This window comes from Mus caroli, chromosome 1 (assembly GCF_900094665.2).
Source record: "Mus caroli chromosome 1, CAROLI_EIJ_v1.1, whole genome shotgun sequence".
Taxonomy (NCBI): Eukaryota; Metazoa; Chordata; class Mammalia; order Rodentia; family Muridae; genus Mus; species Mus caroli.
In genome coordinates, this window is record NC_034570.1 from 81,582,253 (window position 1) to 81,602,164 (window position 19,912).

The following is a 19,912-nucleotide window of genomic DNA, read 5'->3' on the forward strand; positions in this document are numbered from 1 at the left end:
AGTTCCTCCTCTGATTCTTCTGTTTGTACACACCCTTCTTCAACGCACACACAAATGTTTAACTCCCAAGACCTGGGCTCGCTCTGTATGCTGACTAACCCCATCTGACTTAGCAGGTGCTTTGATGCGCCTTCCTTTGTGAAAAACCACAAGGACCACATTCACCTGTTTGTTGGCTCAGCTAGTATCTGAGGTGTGAGGGGCAGACACAAATGCCCCTCTGAGCCCCTCACCAGACCCCGGGCCCTTTCACAGAGGCTCAAGTCATCCGGTTCATACGACATTCCCTGGTGAACCCTCCTAGCTCCTTCCTCATTGCAGACTGGTGTCTGTCCTCGTTTTGGGAGTGTTTGATTGGTCACTCTTACACACAGCTTTGTGTGACTCCTAGCTTCCGACAGTCAACTGGTGTTTTCAGTTGCCAGAGATGCACAGACACCCCAACAAGAAGATGCTTCAGTGTCCTGGAGTGGAGCCCTGACCCAATGAAAGAAGCGAGTCTTATAGCTGTGGCGCCTGTAGTTAAGACAGGTGGGGCGATCCTTGAGCACACTCACCCCACCTGGGAGGAGCAACCTCGCCTCAGAGAAGAATCCGAGGCCAAGGCCGCTGTTGAGGTTTGGCAAGGAGGGCAAAGAGGATTTCCGGGCAGTGGTGTGGGCTTGAGCTGGCCTGGTTCTCTTTCTGAGCAAGATAAACAGGAATGAGGAATGCCCAGCAGGAACAAGCTGAATTTTCGGAGGCTCTCAGTGTCTATTGTCACTACCATGCAAGGGACCAAGGAAGGTGACCCCTAAACATATAGACAGAATGCAGGACAGCAGTGTGGTCATTGAAGAGTCACAGAGAGCTGTCTTCCAGACTTACACAGCCACTGCTAGCACAGACCGACTTCAGCCTGTCCTCCCTATCCCCCTGTTTCAGATGTAGTGTTTTTCTAAAATATTTTAAATTTGCCTATGAGTATTTTTTTTTTTTTTTGCCTGCATGAGTGTGCCTGGTGTTGATGGAGGCCAAAGGAGGGCATCAGATTCCCTGCAGTGAGAACTACAGATGGTTGTGAGCTGCCATGTAGTTGCTGGGAATCGAACCCTGGTCCTCTGAAACTGCACCAAGCGCTGAGGCATCAATTGAGCTCAGTCAGTCCTTTTATCTGGTGGATCTTAAGTAAGGCAGAGAGCTATTCCTAACCTTGTTGTGTTGTCGACCATCCTCTGCTTGTTTACATTTGTACCACACAGAGTTCACTCTGATGGTCTCTCCTGTCTCTGGTTGCCTCTTATAAGATTAGTTCCTCTGAAGATAATGTTTCAGACTGGATCTCTGCTGGTCTGTAGAGCTTGCCTAGCATGCACAAGTTGAAAGCAGGAGGAGCAGAAGTTCAAGGCCATCCTAAGCTATTTAGGGAGATTGAGGCCAGCCTGGGCTACATGAATCTCTGTGTCAAGTCAAAACAAAACACAACAAAAGGTGAGTGTTTGCTTAATAACTCGTTGGCTTTGTTCACAAACTCCCCTGAGGTGGGACGAGGGTGGTCTCGCACCAGCACAGCAAGGAAGCCACAAACCATTATTAGCTCCAACCAGGTGATCAGGTTGAACCTTGATGAGAGACCCTGACCTTGTTTGAGAGAGAGGCTTAGACCCCAGAAGATGGTGTCTTCGCTCAGCTAAACCAACCCTGCTTCCTGAGCCACTGAAATGGAGAAATGTCCAACCTCTGTTGTCTGCGGTCATTTGCTGTTCAGCGCTGGGTTTCTTTTGACCCACCAGGCTGTCCTTGGGTACACCTGTGTGAATTTCCCCCACCTTCGCTGTGGGGATTTTTGAAGCAGGGACTTGTCCCTGCTTCTCCTGTAGGATGGTAGAGTGTGACAGGGAAGCGCTTTGTCTGCCCCAGCATGCACACTGCCAGTGGAAATCGGATCCTCTGCACACACCTCCCCCCACCCCCCAGCTATTCCTCTGCATCAAGCTCCACACTGACCACCTTGTGATATTGGAGCTGGTCTGCCCCGGGTGATGTGTATCTGATAGACTTTCAATGCAGGTACATCTGCCTCCCCTCCCCCAAACTCATGTTTATTATTCTCCTTTGTTCCAACCAGATTTTTTACATGGTTTCGGTTCACTTTTCTTACTGGATCCTACAAAGTCTTCGAATTTACTAGAACTAGGCAAACGCTGGTTCTTAAAGTGTTCTTTCACTGCGGGGGTGGGGGTGGGGGCACTCCACCATGCAAGGCTTTAAAACAGAATGAGACTCCTTGGAACCCTTCTGTCCCAGGGGATGCTTGGCAGGATTGTTTTCCAGGTTTTCCTGGCCATGACCTGAGTGCTCAGGCCCTGGACTCCACTCTGGCTGGAGTAGTGACATTTGTGGTGCATCCTCCTTTGAGAAGGCCTGCCTGAGATCTGCTTTTTCTCTGGGCTCCCTGGAGGTGGCTGCAAAGGAATGTGGGCCCCCAAACACACACACACACACACACACACACACACACACACACACACACACATTCCTGGAGCAAAGTTAAAATTAGAAAAAAAGCTGCCACATTTCCTGCCATTCAGGCAGTCGCTGGTGTTTGTTTGCACAAAGGTTCTTCGGTAACAATCTGGAGTGGGTTTGGGAGGATGGAGAGGTTGAAGTCATGATTTTCAGGAGGGAGGTGAGCGGTTTCCATGGCGACCTTTGTTGTGGGCGTCACCCAGCTTTTGAGTCCCTGCACAATGATACTGGAATGGAAAAATGCTGTCAAACAACTCCTTTTGATAGTTCACAAGAAAAATTTAATTTTACTCGTTTCTTTCTAGAAGGCAGGTGCAAAGGGGAGTGAGTACAGCAGACTGCCTCTCTTTTTAAATGACCTTTGGCCTCCACTTTCTACCTACTCTGGGGGGTGGGTTGGGGGGATCATCCCTAATGTACTTGTTCAACCAGAATCCTCTAGGATCAGCAACTTGTCTGCACCTAGGGTATGAGAACCTAAGTCTGTGTCCATACTGTGAACACCCAGCCATCATCTTTGCAATAGTGCCTGCTAGAATCCAGAGGCTTCCTCGTGCACAAGAGATCAGGACAAAGGTCTTGTCTCAGAGAACACTTTTCCTGGAGATACAGGGACAAGGGGGAGGTGCATTTGTGCAAGAAGGAGAGGCAAGTGAGGCTGGGCGGGGGTTGGGCAGTAAACTATGCAGTGTTTGCTAGAGTGTGCATCCCGAAAGATACCCAGGCCCTGGTGTCTGTGACCGTTACCTATTAGAGCAAAAGGGCCTTTGCAGATGGGAGGAGCCTGGGGTGTCAGGATTTCTTGGTGTTTTCATTAATAAAGAACTGATTAAGAAGAGATTCAAGAGCCTCCCGCCAGCTTCATTGGGTGCTGAGATCCCTGGGAGAGACAGAAAACCAGAGAGTCTAGGATAGGGCAAGACTGTTCTTTTCATCTAGCAGGGTGGCTAGATGAATTCCTTGTAGGGGCGACCCTACCACCGATTACCTTCTGCTAGGCCCCACCTCTTAGAGAATTTACCTTTTCTTAACACCTCCAGTCTGGGAGACTTAAGGTTTCAGCATTCAGACCATGTCCAGGCCCTACCATGCATGGTTCCTACTTCTGCCCGACATGCAAACACATGTGTCTTTGTAAGAGGTGGCGGAGGGAGCTTCAACCACAGGAACTGATGACAGATACAGACTAAACGAGTGTGCTTTGGGTACCGGAGGCAGGGAGATTGGTAAACGCTAGAAGCTAAAAAGGGCAGAGGAAGGATTTGTAGATCTAACCCTCCCTGCTCACCCTGTCTCCTTGGCTATCTCCTTGGCTTTACCCCATAAGACTGGGTTCAGCTTTCTAGCCCTTCCATACTGTGCGCTTCCCTGCGGATTAGCCTAGGATCAAGGCTCCTGCATTAGTATCCAGACCTAGCTGACAGCCCCAATCCCATCACCTCTGGTGATCTTTAACCTGGGAGTGATCCATGGTGATTGTGTATATTATTGACGAAAAAACATCTGTTGGAGTACAGGTGACGCTTGCTCTCTTACCTCCGATTTAGCAGGGGTGTAAATGTGTTGTATTAATGGAACAAAATATTTGCATGGCTTTTTAAATTGGTCTGTGTGTGTGTGTGTGTGTGTGTGTGTGTGTGTGTGTACCAACAATACAGAGTCACCCTCCAGCATTGACTAGAACCAGCCAGGAGTGCTGTTTTGTGTGTGTGTATCAGCCTTGTGTTTGTGTCTTGGCAAAAAGCCAAACCAGTGACCTAGAGCCAGCTGTACATTTCCCATCTGTTCCAGACTGTGACCCCCACCCCGCCCCCACCCCCAGAGGCAGAGCCTGGTATTTTGGATGGTGACTTCTCTCAGGAACAGGGTTTGGGGCACCAGGAAGATGAGGTGAGAGAGGAAAACAGCAAGAGGTGAACTGCTGAACGAATGACCTTGTGGACACCGAGACTGCACGGGGCTGGGACCTTCTTGAGGAGCTGTGAGACCATGCCTGGGAGTTGTTCCTGGAGGGAGGGAGCATGAATCCTAGGGTTTCTTTGGGGTGTTTACTGAGGCCTGGTGTGCTGCTTTGGGGAGCACCCTCCCTCCATAGGGAGGGAGCATCCACCATGTGCACTTAACCTGGTTGCCCCCTAAAAGAAATCTGTGTGTTACTGTGGTGTGATACCCATTATGCTATGGTGCCTCTTGCTGTATGGACTTCTATTAGGCTTTCTTCCTGACCCCCGAGGGTTGTAAGGAAAGGAAATGTATTTTTCAGGGTTCTCTAGAGAAACAGAATGGATAGAATGAGTATATATGGGATTTATTATAGTGGCTTACAGGTTATAGTCCAAAAATGGCTGTTTCCCAATGGAAAGTCCAAGAAGCCAGTAATTTTTTTTTTAATTGCATGAGCACATATCTTAAAAGTACACTGGAGTCCCAAAGACGAAGGCTCTAATGCCAGTGAAGGAATGAAATGCTGTCCAGAGTGAGAGCAAGCAAAGAGAGCGCTTCCTTCTTCCCGGTCCCCTGTATAGGACTAGATCTCTAGTCACTAGAAAGTGTGTCCCAGATTTAAGGTAGTTCTCCCCACTTCAAATAATTCAATCCCGAAAAATCCCTCACAGGTGTGCGGGATTGTAGTTAACTGCAGATGACATCAAATTGACAACCAAGCACAGCCCTCACAGGGAGTATCCCTTCTCCATTCCGTGGGCTTGGGGACAGGTGACTCCAAGCCATTGCTGTGACAACACTGAGAAGAACAGAGAGAGGAAAAGTTTGCAGCAGCTCAGAGGAGCCTGTCCTCCCTGCTGGCTCACAGTCCTTGTCATTCCAGGATGGGGTTGCCGGGTTTTGATTTTGTTTTTTTGTCTCATGCTAACGCATGCAGGCAACTTTCATGTTCAACCTGTCCCCCTCCCCCCTGGTTCCCAGCACACTTGGCTAATCTTGCCAAATTGCTGTTCACAGAGGCAAGGAGGAAAGGGAGCTGATGAGGACCCTGAGGTGACACAGCGATGGCCCTCTGTAACTTCACATCCCTGGGAGCCAAATGAGCCCTAGCTGTGAGGGGTGGGAACCTCGTTATAGCGGGCTAACCTTTCGTGCCTAATTAATGGGGCTTGTGAAGAAGAAAATCGGGAATAAAGAGATGTGTAGAACAGTCAGAGGATAGCTCAGGCAGGTGTGTCCTGGATCCCTGGAAACAGTGTTTCTGTTTGCTTCAGCCTTACCAAAGCCCGGAGGCTGCGGAATCCAGGGGAATGGAGCTAGCTGATAGGTTGGGTGGGTCACTCAGCCCTGTATCTCAGATCCAAAAGGTCTCTCCCAGTCCATAGTAACAAAGTAAGCCTAAGAACCCCAGTTCAGTCCTCAGCACCCACATATAAACAGTGAGTGTGGTGTGTGGTATGCGCATCCCAGTCCTTGGGAGGTGGCAGGTCTCTGGGGCTCCCTGACCTGGTGGCCTGGCCTCATTGGTGGCCTTAGGTCCCAGTGTGAAACCCTATCTCAGAAAGCAAGGGCCCTCCTGTGGTTAACGCCTGAGGTTGGTCTTGGCTTCCACGTGCATGTATGTGCACATACACACGGTGCATTAAGTAACAAATAAATGAAAGGTATTTATGGAGATGGGGGAGTTGCTTTGTGTTCTGGGTAATGCTACCGTCATCTCCGAGGGATTTAGACACCGAAGCTTCATTTAGGAGAAAAGTTTAAGATACAGACAGGTCTCTTCATGGTCTTATAACTCCCAGGGGTTTTCCTTTCTGATTCCACCTGTGGGGGTGTGGTGGATTTGAAAGGAATGGCTGGGAGATAACCTATCAGATTAGTCAACCACAAGTCTTTAGAAAATAGCATCCCCACCCCCTTCCCACTTTGCTCAGATGTCTGGCAGGGGCCTTCTTAACTGTGACTGTCACCCCAGCCCCCAGCTCATCTTCCCCCACCCCCACCCCACTGCAAAGCTGGAGAAGGAAGGAAGGCTCTTGGTCCACAATGAGTCAGGCATGGAAAGAATTTGGGTCTCATTGAAAAGCCTCTGGCTGCATTTCTTTCTCTTTTGCCCCTTACACTGTTGTCAAGGTGAGAGGTTGCCAGGGCCAAGATTTGACCTGTAGGAAGGAGTTCTGAAGAGGCCAGCTGACAGCCTGAGTCCTGGTGGTCCTTGGTGCTGCTGGAGGGGAGGACAGAGGACTTGTGGAGGCTGGAGCCAGTGCTCTGTAAAAACCAGCAAGTTCATGGTCCATAAGTGCTGTTGTCTTATCACCCGGCCCAGCATCCAGGAGGGAGGATTTCACTGTATTTCAGGGCAGGGCTGGGGTTTGAGTCGCCAGTCACACTCACGGATAACCCAAGGTTTCACGAACTCACCTTTGCCCGGACTTTGCAGCCCTTTCCATGTTCCGTGGAGGCCCGGCCACAGCTGCCTTCATCTGCCTTAGGCAGGATATTTAACTTTATCCAACTTTTAGACCTGGGAGGTTTTGTCACCTGTAAAGGAAGGAAAAGGAAGGAAGTACAGCATAGGACCGAATTCTGTCGCTGCTTACAGACATCCGGTCCCTGTGGCCTGCTTTGTGAAGGATTCTTCTCTTTGTATTTCATCCTCTAATTATAGAGGCTGCAGATGTCGGTGCTGTACTGCATTGGTTCACAGACCCAGCTCTGCATTTTCCATCCTCTGCAAGCCATTGAAGCCTTTCCTGGGGGTCAGTCAGTGTGCTTGGGGGTGGGGGTGGGGCTTGCCAAGGATGGTAACTGGAGCAGAGAGGACAGATGGAAAAGCACAGTTCAGGGTCACTATGCCAATGATTCTCAAAGTGTCAGCTGGGGTCCTCTAAGTCATATACATTCTCAGGCTTCAGCATCAGGAACCTGGGCAGGGTGAGGATAAAGGTTGGTTGGTCTGGGGCAAACAGTTCTCTGATACGTGCCAGTGTTTGGGAACCCCAGCCTTACTCAGATGTAAGAAGTGGAGTTGTAAGCATTCTGAGACGTTTCTGTGTTCTTGGTGTTGCGTGTTGCGTAGCTTCTGTTTTATTTCGAAGAACTAAAAGACAAGATCCACTATTCTCCCAAGTGGTCCGTGGGCTTGTTGAAAAGAGGGCGGGAGAAGATATGTTCACATAGGAATTTCTCACTTGCTATGGAGAGCCTTGTTTTAACAGATAGCGGGTATGGAGGTCCAGAAAATGTGATACCAGACCCATCGGGCTCTTCTGAAACACACACACACACACACACACACACACACACACACACACACACACGTGACTGACAGTCACCAGTCCCCTCTTCCAGGTGGTTTCCTCACACGCACAGTGAGTGAGTCCTGCAAAGGAACTGCTCATCCCCACAGTCCCCAGGGGTGTCCTTCATCACTGGTTCCCCAGGAAATTTGCCAGAGGAGCACAGGCTGCACTCTGCCTGGGGAAGTAGCTTGCTTCTTCAGTAGCCTTTAGATAGTAGTCACAGACATGGCTGGTGGAAGTCTTCAGCCGCAGGGGAAGGCAGAGAGATCGGGGAGTATCCTTGATATATCCTTGGCTGTATAGCATATAGACCAACCTGGGCTACCTGAGACCTCGTCGCAAGAAACCGAAGGGAAATAAAAACTCTTCTGCTAGTAGAGGCCAGAGTATGAGGTGGGTCAGACTGAGGACTCTGAGGGACTGACTGAGATGGAGGAGGCAGCTAAAACCTGGACAAATAGCTTTTCAAGAAATGATGAAAGCTGGTAGTCCACACCCACTTGTAGCACAGGCAGGTCTTCCCCAAGAGTGGTGCTAGGGGGTCAAGTTCACATCTCAAGCCTGTGCCACAGGCTCTTTTCCAAAAGAGCTACCACTGACTCTCATGAGCAGTTTCACGCAAGTCAGACTACCAAACCGTGGGAAGCTGGGGGTTAAATACACAGCCGGGCCCTGGAATTCTGGAATTTCAGGGCATTCCTGGACCTCACAGGGGCTGGTGGAGCTGACCTGCACTTGGAGGCTTTGGGAAGCAACATGTCACCAAAGGGATCAAGACTGCACCCCTCCTTAGTGAAGGACTCTGGGGTGTTTTTTTTTCCTCCCTTCCAGGTTGGAACCAGCTCAAGATACTAACTTTGAAGTTGTGTGGGGTTGGCCCTTGCTTTCCTCCGTGCCCACGTCCTCGCCTTTGCTCTTCCCGTGCCCTCACCGTGCTGGCTGCTCTTGGCATCACTCCTGGCCCCCAGCCCGCACCTGTGGGTGGGGGCCCACTTGCCTCTGGCTTGAGCCTGTAGCCGCCTGGCCCTGTGCCTGTTGCGTAAGTAGCCTGGCATGGAACAGGGGCTTGTAAACATCTCTGGAAAGCCAGGAAACAGGTCTTTCAGCTTTGTGGGCCAGAAGGTCTCTGAAGCTGCCCCCATGGTTATAGCACGGAAGCCTCAGAGCTGACATGTTGGTTTATCCAGTGAGACATCAGTGTAAGGAGACTTCAATGTGAATGTCATAGAATGCCCACCTCATGAGATACTTTTGATTCATTCCATCCCATCCCCCAACTGTTACGCATCCGCTTTTTGTGGGCCTAACAGGGGCAGATGACCATGTTGGGTTCAGCCCCCAGGCCATGGTTTGCCTCTGATGTAAAGATTCACCTATTTCTGTCTTCTGTATTTCTTGTGGAACCTTACCACTTGCCCATGGGAGGGCTGGGTATGCAGGTAGCAGGTTTGGATCCATAGACATCTGCTGGAGCCTCATCTTGGGGTGCTGAGACAGAGAGTGAATAGCACTTGAGTTATTGGCTGGATCAGAGAGTCAGGCAAGACCCTTCATGGAGACGTAGCAAGCGAGGTGGGTGTGAGAATATTAGCTGTCTCAAGTCTCTCCCTCAGCAGTATCCAGAAAGGCAGGACCCTGTGACCCTCTTTTCATGTTTTGCAGATGAGAATACGGGGTGTGGTGGATTATTTGATAGACAGTTTTAACAGGGAACCACAAGGCACTGGGTAGCACAAACAACAGAAATTAGTTTTCCTAGAGTCCAGCATGTGCGTGGAGGCAGCGTAGGCTCCCTCGGGGGCCCACTGTAAGGGGTGGGGCCTGGGACAGCCTATGGCAGCTGGAAGCCGTTGGCCATTGCCAGCATCACGTCCATTTGTTGCTATGAATGCAGGGCCTCTCCACATTTTCCATTTCAGCAAATCACCTTGTCATAATGCGTTAGGGCCTTAATCTCATTTTGCCTCCTGAGAGAGTCTCGCTGCAGATGGAGTCACATTCTGAGATACTGCGGCCTGTGGGGAGGTCGTCTAAGAACGTGGAAACAGGGACTTGCTGGCCATTCTGGAGTGGGGTGTGGACAGTTGTGTCTCTCTGTAGTTTACTGCCTGAATTTGGTGGGATGACGGCCACAAACCTTCTTTGCTCGGCACTCAGCTAGGGTCAAGCTCTGAAATTTCATGTCCTCCAGGACCATGAGAGATGACCAGAGTGACACGAACACCTTTTTGGGCAGTGGGAGAAGATGGCGCTGTGAGACTCCTGAAAACACATCAATATTGTCCACTTGGTGTTGGGGTTTGGAGGGGGTTACCCAGATTCTTTCCACTGCTGGCATTGGTGTTTTTTGAAGCAAATGTCGAGATGTAGGCACCGGACTTTACAGTGACTTGGTCTGCCCCACATTCATTCGTATGGTTAACTTTGATGTTGTGACAGCTGATGGAGCTTGGCTCCCTAGTCATACCCTTTCTTTCATTGTGCAGAGACCTTGGGTTTCCAGAAGTTAGAGCAGGAGGAATAGACATGAACAATGCCCACTGTTCTTGTGTGCAGGGTATCCCAGCACAGTAACCCCCAGCCACCTCTCCCTCCCATTCTCCAGGACTGGGATGGCAGGTGGTTAGTGGGACACCTCGGCGTCAGCCTGGTTTTCTGTGCTCAGGGTCTCTTATCCCGTTTGGACATGAGCTTTCTGACTGTAAAGTCCCATAAGTGCTCTGACAGGGCTTACCCAATACTTCGGAGTCTTTTGACTTCAGAAAGTTGGCCCTTCTCCAACAAGCCAAACAGCTGAACAGACCATAGTACCCTTGGTGTCCTTTGGGATTGAGGTCTGTCTTGTTCATGAACATTTCTCCTTACGTTGTCCTAGCCTCTCGGGTGACATACGTCAAGCTGAGTGATGTTTTGCTGGTGCCCACGATGCCAAACTCTGCCTCTGTGTTTACACATTTGTTATGCCATTTGTTTCCTCAAGTGGCCTTTGCTGGGGTGCTTTGGTAGGACCGCTTTCTTTGCTTTCCACCTTTCGGTACATCTGGGATTTGTATTTCCATCGAACCAGAGGTGAAGCCCTGTGGGTGTGTGTGACATAGATGCAGGGACAGGGACACAGAGGCTGGTTTGTGAAGGTATGGGGCACGGATATGGGTCTGCGTGTGTGATAGCTGTTGCGTGTAGAGTGGCATTTGAGGTAGGGAGGTGCTCAGAATGGACCCTTCTCCTTCTACGCTGCCCAGAACAGCTTTCCTATAAATGTGCACAGCCGTACAACCACCCCAGTTCTTGAAAGTTGACGTTTGGTAGATGGCGTCGGGAACTCAAGCCTTTAGCCCCACCATATCTTACATGGTGTATGGTGATGAACTCTGCCCTTGCTGGTGGTCATTCTGTGGCTGTCTCACTGTGTCACAGAGATACCTGAGGTGTGTCACACCTGCTCCATTGGGCTGGAATCTGCCTGGGTTTGGATGCTGCTCTAATAATAACCAGTGGCTGGAGCAGAGGTAGCCCAGAGAGGGTTGCTGTGTCCTTCCAGCAGCGCAGGCCTGGAAGGCCTGCAGTGACGGATCTGCTGCCTAACTGTCTATCTCTACCCCCACCTCTGCAAAGACTTACAACAGAGTCGACTCTCAGAATCTTCTCACGCTTGCCCTTTCTGTCTCCTAGGGCATCCCTCTTCTCGTGGATGGAAGGTCGAGTCTTGGAGTTCTTCCTCTGACATCAGGAGGCCAGCATCCCTCAGCAGGTAAGCAGGCCCTTGATAAGGTTGATCCCTTTAACCTCTACCCAGTAGGGCAGCATTTGGTGCCTGAGATGCACAGACCAGTGAATGTATGTCAGGGTTAGAGAGGAGGAGGGCTTCCAGCACACAGAGATTCACAGAAGCAAGGGGAAATAACTTTCAGAAGTTTCCGGTGATGTGTCCTTTCACAGGTATCACCAACACCTCCCTTATTACCCCACCACCACCACCACCACCACCACCTCTTTCTCTTCATCTTCTCCAGTGCAGTGTGCCCTGCCGGCAAAGGTCAGTTGCCTGAGGCTGGCACCTGTGTGTTTCCGGGATGGCCACGGTCCTGTTTACTTTCTGAGAATTCCCATTCATGTCCTATGGACAAACCAGCCCAGCAGCTTGCTGTCTCTGGTGACAGCATGGGGCAGGGCCAGTGGCCTGTCCTGCCTTTGCACAAAGGAGCTGTTATTCTAACATGAGTTTCTCAAGTCCAGTGATGAGCAGTTGGTTCCATTGGCCCTGAGGTTATAGATCACACACACACACACACACACTTGCGCACACACACACACACCCATTCCAGGCGTGTCGGGAGGAGGGGCTGAAGCAGAGGATTAGTGGGTATGTAGTGTTGTGTTCTTGGATTTGTTTCTGACCTTTACCATCTCACTGCTGGTAGGACTGTCACTGTCCCCAGTAAAGTCAGTGGGGAAGGAATTTCCACATGATATGGCGGCACCTTGTGTCTTTCTGGCTACCTCTGAGTGCAGAGCTCCTGCTCTGGAGGCTGCAAAAGCAGTTTGAGGACCAGCTGCTGGGTCATGTCATCTTCCATTCTGGAACATATATGCACTTACATAAAGCCCACTGCTGGCTACAAGAGTTGTTCAGGCATTTTCTTTAAATCCACAGTGCCCTCTGTGAAGCCAAGAAAGCTGCTTGGTATTTGTTTCTGTGTCTCTGCCGATCTTTTTTGTCTTGTCTGTGTTCGAGTCCACATGTGCACTAGGGTAGGGAGAGTGCCTGGGTGTCCTGGGATACCACAAAGTATGCAGGAGCTGTCAGCCCTGGGGTCAGTGTTCAGGCTCCTGAGGTCTGAGGGTTTAATGCCCAGGAAGTGGCCAGCAGCAGGCCTTTTCCTTATAAGTGCAGTTCCCTGCCCTGTGGATGGTGATGTGTTTGGGTTGTGGAAACAAGCTGAGAGCCATCCACATTCCACACATTCTTTTGGCCTGGCATTGGGGGTTTGGGGGGGAAGGGCTCTGAATTTACTATGGGTGGCTGTAGCTTGATTCTCTGTGGATGAACACAGTGGTTTCCAGAGGGTTGTGCAGCAGGAAATGGGGCAGGGGGCTGCTTCTGCTCTCCCCCTTCAGCCTTACTGGTCTTGGTTATGCGGGTAGAGGCTGGTTAAGCAGGCACCATTCTGATCTGTGTTGGAGGAGACTAAAGGGTGCGACTGCTCTTTGGCCCCAGCACTTTCCTGGGTGATATTTGTGTGATTTGCTTTTTCTGGCACTCTGCCAGACGCACAGGGCCAGCGAGATGTTAGGGGAGAGGAAATAGGAGGTGCCCTGGAGTGGCTCTGTCATCTCAGGCGAGCCAGTGGGCCTTGGTGTCTCCTACCTGGGAACCCAGTGCCCTGAGGCAGGCAAAGGGTGCTTACCCCGAGATGATATATCTTTGGGTGCAGTTCAGGGACTACCCGTCAGTCATCACAGCACTCAGAAAGCCCAACACTTGGTGGCTGTGATACATAGTGGTCAGTTCCTGTGATTTTTGTCCCAGGAAAACAACTGTCCCATGTTCTCAGTGTTTATATTCATAGCGTGATTGGCTCAGAGGTCATTGTGATAGAGAGCTGCCCAGCGTTTCGATGCCCAAAGTGCTGCCATTTCTGTTGTTTACCTAGAACACCTGCTATATAAGGTGCAAAAGCTTAGCCTGCTCCTGACCCCCGTTTGTTCCAGTTGAAAATCTTTTGCCCTATGACCATGAATATTGCTGCCCAAAGTGATGGGGGCAGTGTTCAAGTCATCTTTGAGGCCAGTGTGACCAGTCCGTGTACCTGGGATAGAGTCTAGGGGGCTTGCCTGATAGGTTTGTTAAAAGGCGGGAAAAGTCTTAAGCGCCGCAGGTAACATTGTAGAAACACTGCAAACAGGAGCAGAGAGAAGGGTTTTATGGAGTTAGAAACACAGGCATGCTGCAGGCACACAGAGAATAGGCCCTCTGTCTGTAAAGCCACATGTCTTTATGTCTGCAAAGGGACATCGGTCTCTTTAGGGCTTGTGTGTGTGTGTGTGTGTGTGTGTGTGTGTGTGTCTGAAGTTTTCTCTCCCCTAATCTAGGGTTAGTTAGTTTGAAGACAGGTATGATGAAGGTTGGAGGGCCCACAACTGTTATGTGACCTGTCCTGACCTAGCCTTGAATTTGCTGAGGAGGACTGGCAGCAGGGAAGGGAGACAAAAGCCTCCAGGACATTTATTTTAGGCTATCAGGCTTTTGTCTCAAGTCTGGGGTGGGGAGGTGAGGAACCCTCCTCTTGAAATTCGACACCTTTATTACCTAGCCATGTGCTCCCCCTCCCTCTAGTCTGTCTACCAGGGAGTCTAAGTCGTGCTCTCTCACCTGAGACAGTTCAGACAGAGCTCAGCCCAGCAGGTAAGAACAAGTAGGGAGCCTGAGGTCATAGAGAGCCGAGCTCTCTGTCTGTCCGGTGTGTCCTGTCCTCTCCCACTGCATCATCCCCCTCTAAGGTCCACACCAGCATGTGGCTCAGAGTCCTATGCGGCTTTGATGATCAACTGTTCCTTTTGAATTTTCTTAGGCCCTGGGGCTCTCTGTGTTCCCTGCCCATTTTACAGATGAGAAAATAGGCCTCTGAGAGGGCCTCATTCCGGCTTAGCTCAGGGGGTAGTGTGAAATAGAAAAGCCCAGGCCTAGAATTCCACCGGGTTTGTGTGCCCTCCAAGGTACCTTAACTCACTTCTTAGTCTGTACCTGGGAGGCCACAGGAGTCACTGGGCATGTGCCACATCCCTGATCCCTTCACGGACCTGTTTGGAGAACCACAAAGGAACCACAGAGTAGAAATGAACAGATGAAGTTAATATTGGGATGGTCAATGTCTTTAAATGTCAAATATACAATTAAGAAACTAAATGGTCTAAAAGGAGGGTTCTATCAATGTATGGTGGCTTGCCTGTCAACTTTTTCTTTAGGGGGCCAGCTGAAACCAGTCTATGCATCGTGGAGAGTCACTAACAAATTTTGAGCTTGTGTTATGTACTTTGTATCTTGAATGCCCCTTAGAGGCCCATGTGTTGAAGGCTTGACTATCAACTTGGGGTAGCACTGAGGGGTGATAGGACCCTTAGGAGGTGTGGCATTATGGGACGAAGTCATGGGCTCACTCTTGAGCTGTGGGTTAGGATCAGGACATAAAGCAGGAGATAGTGGCTCCCAGACAGAGTCATAATAACTAATGCCCACAGCATGAAACCCTCAGCCGGCTCAGACCATCTCCATCTGACATTCAAGTGCCGAGTCTCTCCCTTGGGTGCCTGTGGGCCTCTCTGGGGGTCAGGTGTGACCTCACAGTTTCTGGCAGGTGATCAAGGAGGCCCGAGGCCAGCAGTGGCTACGGGAGGTTGTTCTTGGTGTCTTCCAAAACCTCTGCCTTGAGACAGCCACAAAATCTGTGCATCTTCAGTCAGTAAAGGACTTCATCTGAAGGTGGGCAAGATCAGTGGGGGTGGAGTGGGGGACTGGGGTGGGGGGAGACAGGAAAGGAACCTAAGCCTACTTACTGTTTATAAGAGGCCGCCCATGTGACAGCCTTTTCAAGCAGGTGTGCCCTGGGGACAGGGAAGACATTCTAATCATACTTGAGGCTCTGGGGGGTGGCTGTTGGGCTGTAGAGGAAGAAAAATTCCAGTGTTGTTTATATTAAGGGCCTTAGAATGTCTTGATGAAATATACTTGGACATGGGAGACCCTTCCAGTCCATTGAGAGACACTTCATTCCCAGGCCCTGTGCCCAGAGTTCCCTGTCTGCTCAGTGTTTAGAGCAGACGGAGCAGACTGGCACTTAGGAGCAGCACATGGATAGGATGGTATGCACAGCTCACCTGGGAGCCACGGGGTGGGGGATGAGACCCGGGACCCCTTCAGACTATCCAGTGTGAACCTCTGTGCCGCATTGACTATAACCTACATCCTCCAGTGTACTCCACTGCAGCCCTGTGTGACTCCCAGTACCCCACCCAGGGCGAATGCTTGTCTGTTTTCTTTTTTTTTTAAGATTTGTTTCACTTTTACATATGTTTGGATATGTACAAGCCTGAGTACAGAAAGGTGTCCTTGGATTACAGAGGAGGGTGTTGGGTCCCCCATGGAGCTGAAGCTACAAGAGATTATGAGCTGCCCAGCCTGTGTGTTGGGAACTAAGCTTGGGTCTTACAGGTTCCTATGCACTGTCTAACCCCTGACATAACTTTAACTGACATTCTCATTCTCTGAGAACGTCATGTGTGTCTGCAGTGTATTTTGATTGCATCTGCTCCATCCAGTTCCCCTTGGGCCACCACTACCACATCCTCTTTCCAACTTCATGGCCTCTTCCTTTTTTGTAACCTACTGAGTCCAGTTCATTCTCTGCACACCGGTTTGAGACCAGCCCCTGAGGCATGTTCCCCTACCAGGAGAGGTAGCCTCCACTTGCGTGTGCACATACGCAAGTGTAAGTGATGCCAGAGGACAGCATTGCGCATCATCCCCCCACACCTTCCTACGTTCCTTACGCTCTTTCTGACCCTCCTGTCCCTGATGATCCCCAAGTCTGGGGGAAGACTGATATAAATTCCTCATCCATGGCTAAGTTATCATAATCAGTTATTCTTAGCATGTTGAGCAGCCATGAGTCTCTGAATTCCTCTCAAAACCCCCTGACCTGGATACTGTTTCTCGGCTAGATAGGTTTACCTGTGGTTGTTTGGATTCCTGGATGAAAGAGCTCTAGTAAGGAGACTGGGTTGTATTTATTTGTTTAGATAAGGCCTCAGATAGTCCAGGTTAGCTCTGATTGGCTATGTAGCCAAGGATGACTTTGGGCTCCTGATTCTCATCACTTCGTCTCCAGAGGGCTGGGTTTACAGGCATGGGTACCATGACAGTTATGCAGAACTAGAGACTAATGATTGATCCCAGAGCTTTGTGCACGCTGGGCAAATACTCTCCCACCAGAGCTACATATTTAGCCCTGTATTTCATTCTTGAATTATTACAGTTATCTATGCAAAGAATGTATAGCTGCTCTTCTCAAAGTTAGATATGATGGCCCATACCCAGTAATCTCAGCCCTTGGTAGACAGAGGCAGGAGGATCTCTGCAAGTTCAGGCCAGGTAGGGTACCTGTATGCACACATAGTAATACTCTCTCAAAAACAAAACAAACAATTGTCCTCGTAAGTGCAGGCAATTTTTCTTTGATTCAAGCTACAGTGGAATTTGCATAAATTAGTGTGGATTTACATAGATTAATTTAATATTTGCATAGACTAGTTTCCTTGGATATTCCTTTCCCCATCAGTAAACAGGAATCCAAAGTCTTGTGGACTACAAGGGAATCAAATGTGTGCTCAGACTTGATGGCCAAGGAAGGGTCTAGGCAGTTGGAAGGATCCAGAGTCGTATCACAGCAGGGCCTGGGAGCCAGACCTTGGGAACTGAGGCTGCCCTTCAGGATTTACAGAATCACATGGTCGCCCTTGTCTGTGCATCCTGCCCTGTCACCAGGTCTCTGCTTCTCACTCTAGGAGCACCTGACCCAGGGATGGCTGCCAGCCCTTGAATAGCAAGCAGTTTTCTGTGGGACACGGCCCTGGCCACTTGGGATTTCTTAGCTCACCGAGGAAGATGCTAGGGTTATGGGTAAGGACCTTGTGCTCCTGCAGTGTGGTCTGTTGTTTTGGTGTATGGCAGACAGCTGTGAGGCTCATTTTCCCCTGGGCAGAGACAGATCCTGGAGCCTGGTGTGTGGTGTGCTGAAAAGGCCATAGGACCACACTGCACTGACCCATGGAAGGAGCTGGGTGAAGGTTGGTGGCTTGTCCGAAGCCTCATTAATGAGCCACCTATCTTGTCCCTGTCCAGTGCCCTGCCAGGGTCTCCAGCAGCCCTGGACTGTGCCCTCAGTGAACACATCTTGGGTCCTTTCCTTCCCCCCTGACACGGCCCATACTTAGGCCACACAAAGAGAACATTCAGTGTGTACTGGGCTCAGGAACCCCTAGTGTGGTTCACAAAGGGTTCAGAACACCTGTTGTTCCTGCAAACCTTCACTCACAGTACTTTGGTTTCCTACACACCTTTACTAGATTTTTTAAAAAATAGTTTAGATTGTGTGTGTGTATATGTGTGTGTGTGTGTGTGTGTGTTTTGCCTGCATGTGTGTCTGTGCAGTCCCCTGGTGGCCAAAAGAAGATGTCAGACAGATCCTTTTGTATAGGAGTTACAGATGGTTATGAGCTGCTGTATGGTGCTGGAAACAAACTAAACTTGAGTCCTCTGGAAGAGCTCTTAACTACTGAGCCATCAGCCACCTTTACCAGATTCTTGAAGGATTGCCTATAAAAGTGGCTGACAGCCTGACCGTGGAAGAAGGCCTTAAGGCCTGTGGAACGTAACTAACCATAAGCCAGTCCTCACAAAGGGATTGAATGTCTCCCAGAAGCCACCACCCGAAGCCGTTGTCAAACCTGTGTCCTTGATAGAAAGGGCATATGTTAGTGTGCTTGCTTTTGGAACCCCCTGCCTTGTGAAATCCCGATGGATGCTGTTGAGCTTGGTTGAAATCAGAATGTGGAGGTACTCACGCAAGCCCGGGGAGCAAGCAGGTCCCTGCGATTTACTAGAAGGTGGTTCCTGGTCAGGCTACGGACAGAGGGCACTCCTCAGCAGATTGCACACTTTGTGCTGAGGGGCTGGGGTGGACTTGTGAGGAGACTTGGGAAAAAGAGTTTTTTGTTTTGTTTTTCTGAGACAGGGTTTCTCTGTGTAGACAGGGTTTCCTGACAGTCCTGGAACTCCCTCTATAGACCCTCAAACTCAGGGATTGGCCTGCCTTGGTCTCCCCAATGCTGAGATTAAAGGTGGACACCACCAGTGTCCCTAGGAGATGGGTTTCAAGTGATGTTCTCTTTGATCTTGACAAGGGGAATGTGGAAAGATAGCGTAGGTTTTTCTCAGCATCGGTAAAGTCCTCTGCGTTGGTTTGTGATTAAGCTTGCACCGTGTTTAGTGGTGTGCAAAGCTCCAGTTGATTCGCCTCTCTGCCTTGGCCTAAACATTCATTCAAGCTGCACTTTTACAGATGAGGAACTTGTGCAGCTCCAAGTTGAACATTTTGAAATCAAGACCAGCTGCTGGGAGAGATCACCCCACACTGGGTCATCTGAGCTTAGCACCAGTAGCCAGGATCCCCCCAAATATTTATGAGCTCAGATGTTGCACAACCAGAGAAGGTTCTAGAGTGGACCAGCACGAGAAGAAATTGTCTGGCTGTAGCAGAATGCAGAGAGGCTGTTAGTGAGCCACAGGCTCTGGTGGAATGCTGAGCACCCTGCCTCCTGTGTGGCTTTCATCTCTTGGTTCCAGGAGAGTTTGGCATCCTCTGCAGGATAATCTGCAGACAAGTCACTATAAAGTCCTTGACCCAACCTGGGTGCTGAGTTTCAAGGGATTGTATAAGTTGGCCTTGACCCCTGGAAGTTCTTTAGGTATTTATTACACTTGAGTGGTTTTCAAACTGAGTACCCCAGGGGTCTTTTGGACATGACACCCACCTCCCCACGGTCAGCCCATCCCTGCCATGTGAACCTGCTCTGTCTTCGGTTTCCTTCAGAGCAGACTGGGAGGTGGTCCAGGGAGCACCCAATGGCTAAGGCCAGCTGTCCAGCAGAACTGTGCTCAGGCTGGGGCTTTCAGGGCCTGAGATTCTACAGGCTCAAGCTGTATAAGTCAGAGTACTGCTCAGTAGATGGGGTGGCATCCCCACCGGGGCAGCAGGGCCCATGGCTCAAAGACGAGCAGCTGTATGTACTCTTACCTGCCAAGAAAGACCTCTCCCTTCCAACCCCACTCACCACAACTATTTTATGGGACCCTTTCCCCCACTTCCCAAGTGACTGTTGGGCTGAAGCCTGTATGTGAACTCACACCTTGCCTCTGGCTGAGCTTGCATGCCTTACTTTGTTCCTCTAGGAAACAGGAGAAACTCAGCTCTTAGTGGACCCATACCCGGTGAGATATACTTCGAGTATAAAGACATTGAACCCACAGTGGGTGACAAAATGCCAGAGGCTGCCCCTCTTAAATGTCTGTATCTAGGTAGTTCTAGGGCTAGACTCCCACC

The 19,912-nt window shown here is 50.1% G+C and overlaps 1 protein-coding gene across 1 annotated transcript in view; it reads left to right on the forward strand.

The window, feature by feature from the left end:
• The window catches only part of Sh3bp4 (SH3 domain binding protein 4), an 80,677-nt gene that overhangs the window by 19,866 nt on the left and 40,899 nt on the right, over positions 1–19,912 (forward strand). The window contains exon 2 of the mRNA XM_029480361.1: positions 11,427–11,505. The gene's annotated coding sequence lies outside the window, so the exon portion shown is untranslated. The remainder of the gene's footprint in view (positions 1–11,426; positions 11,506–19,912) is intronic.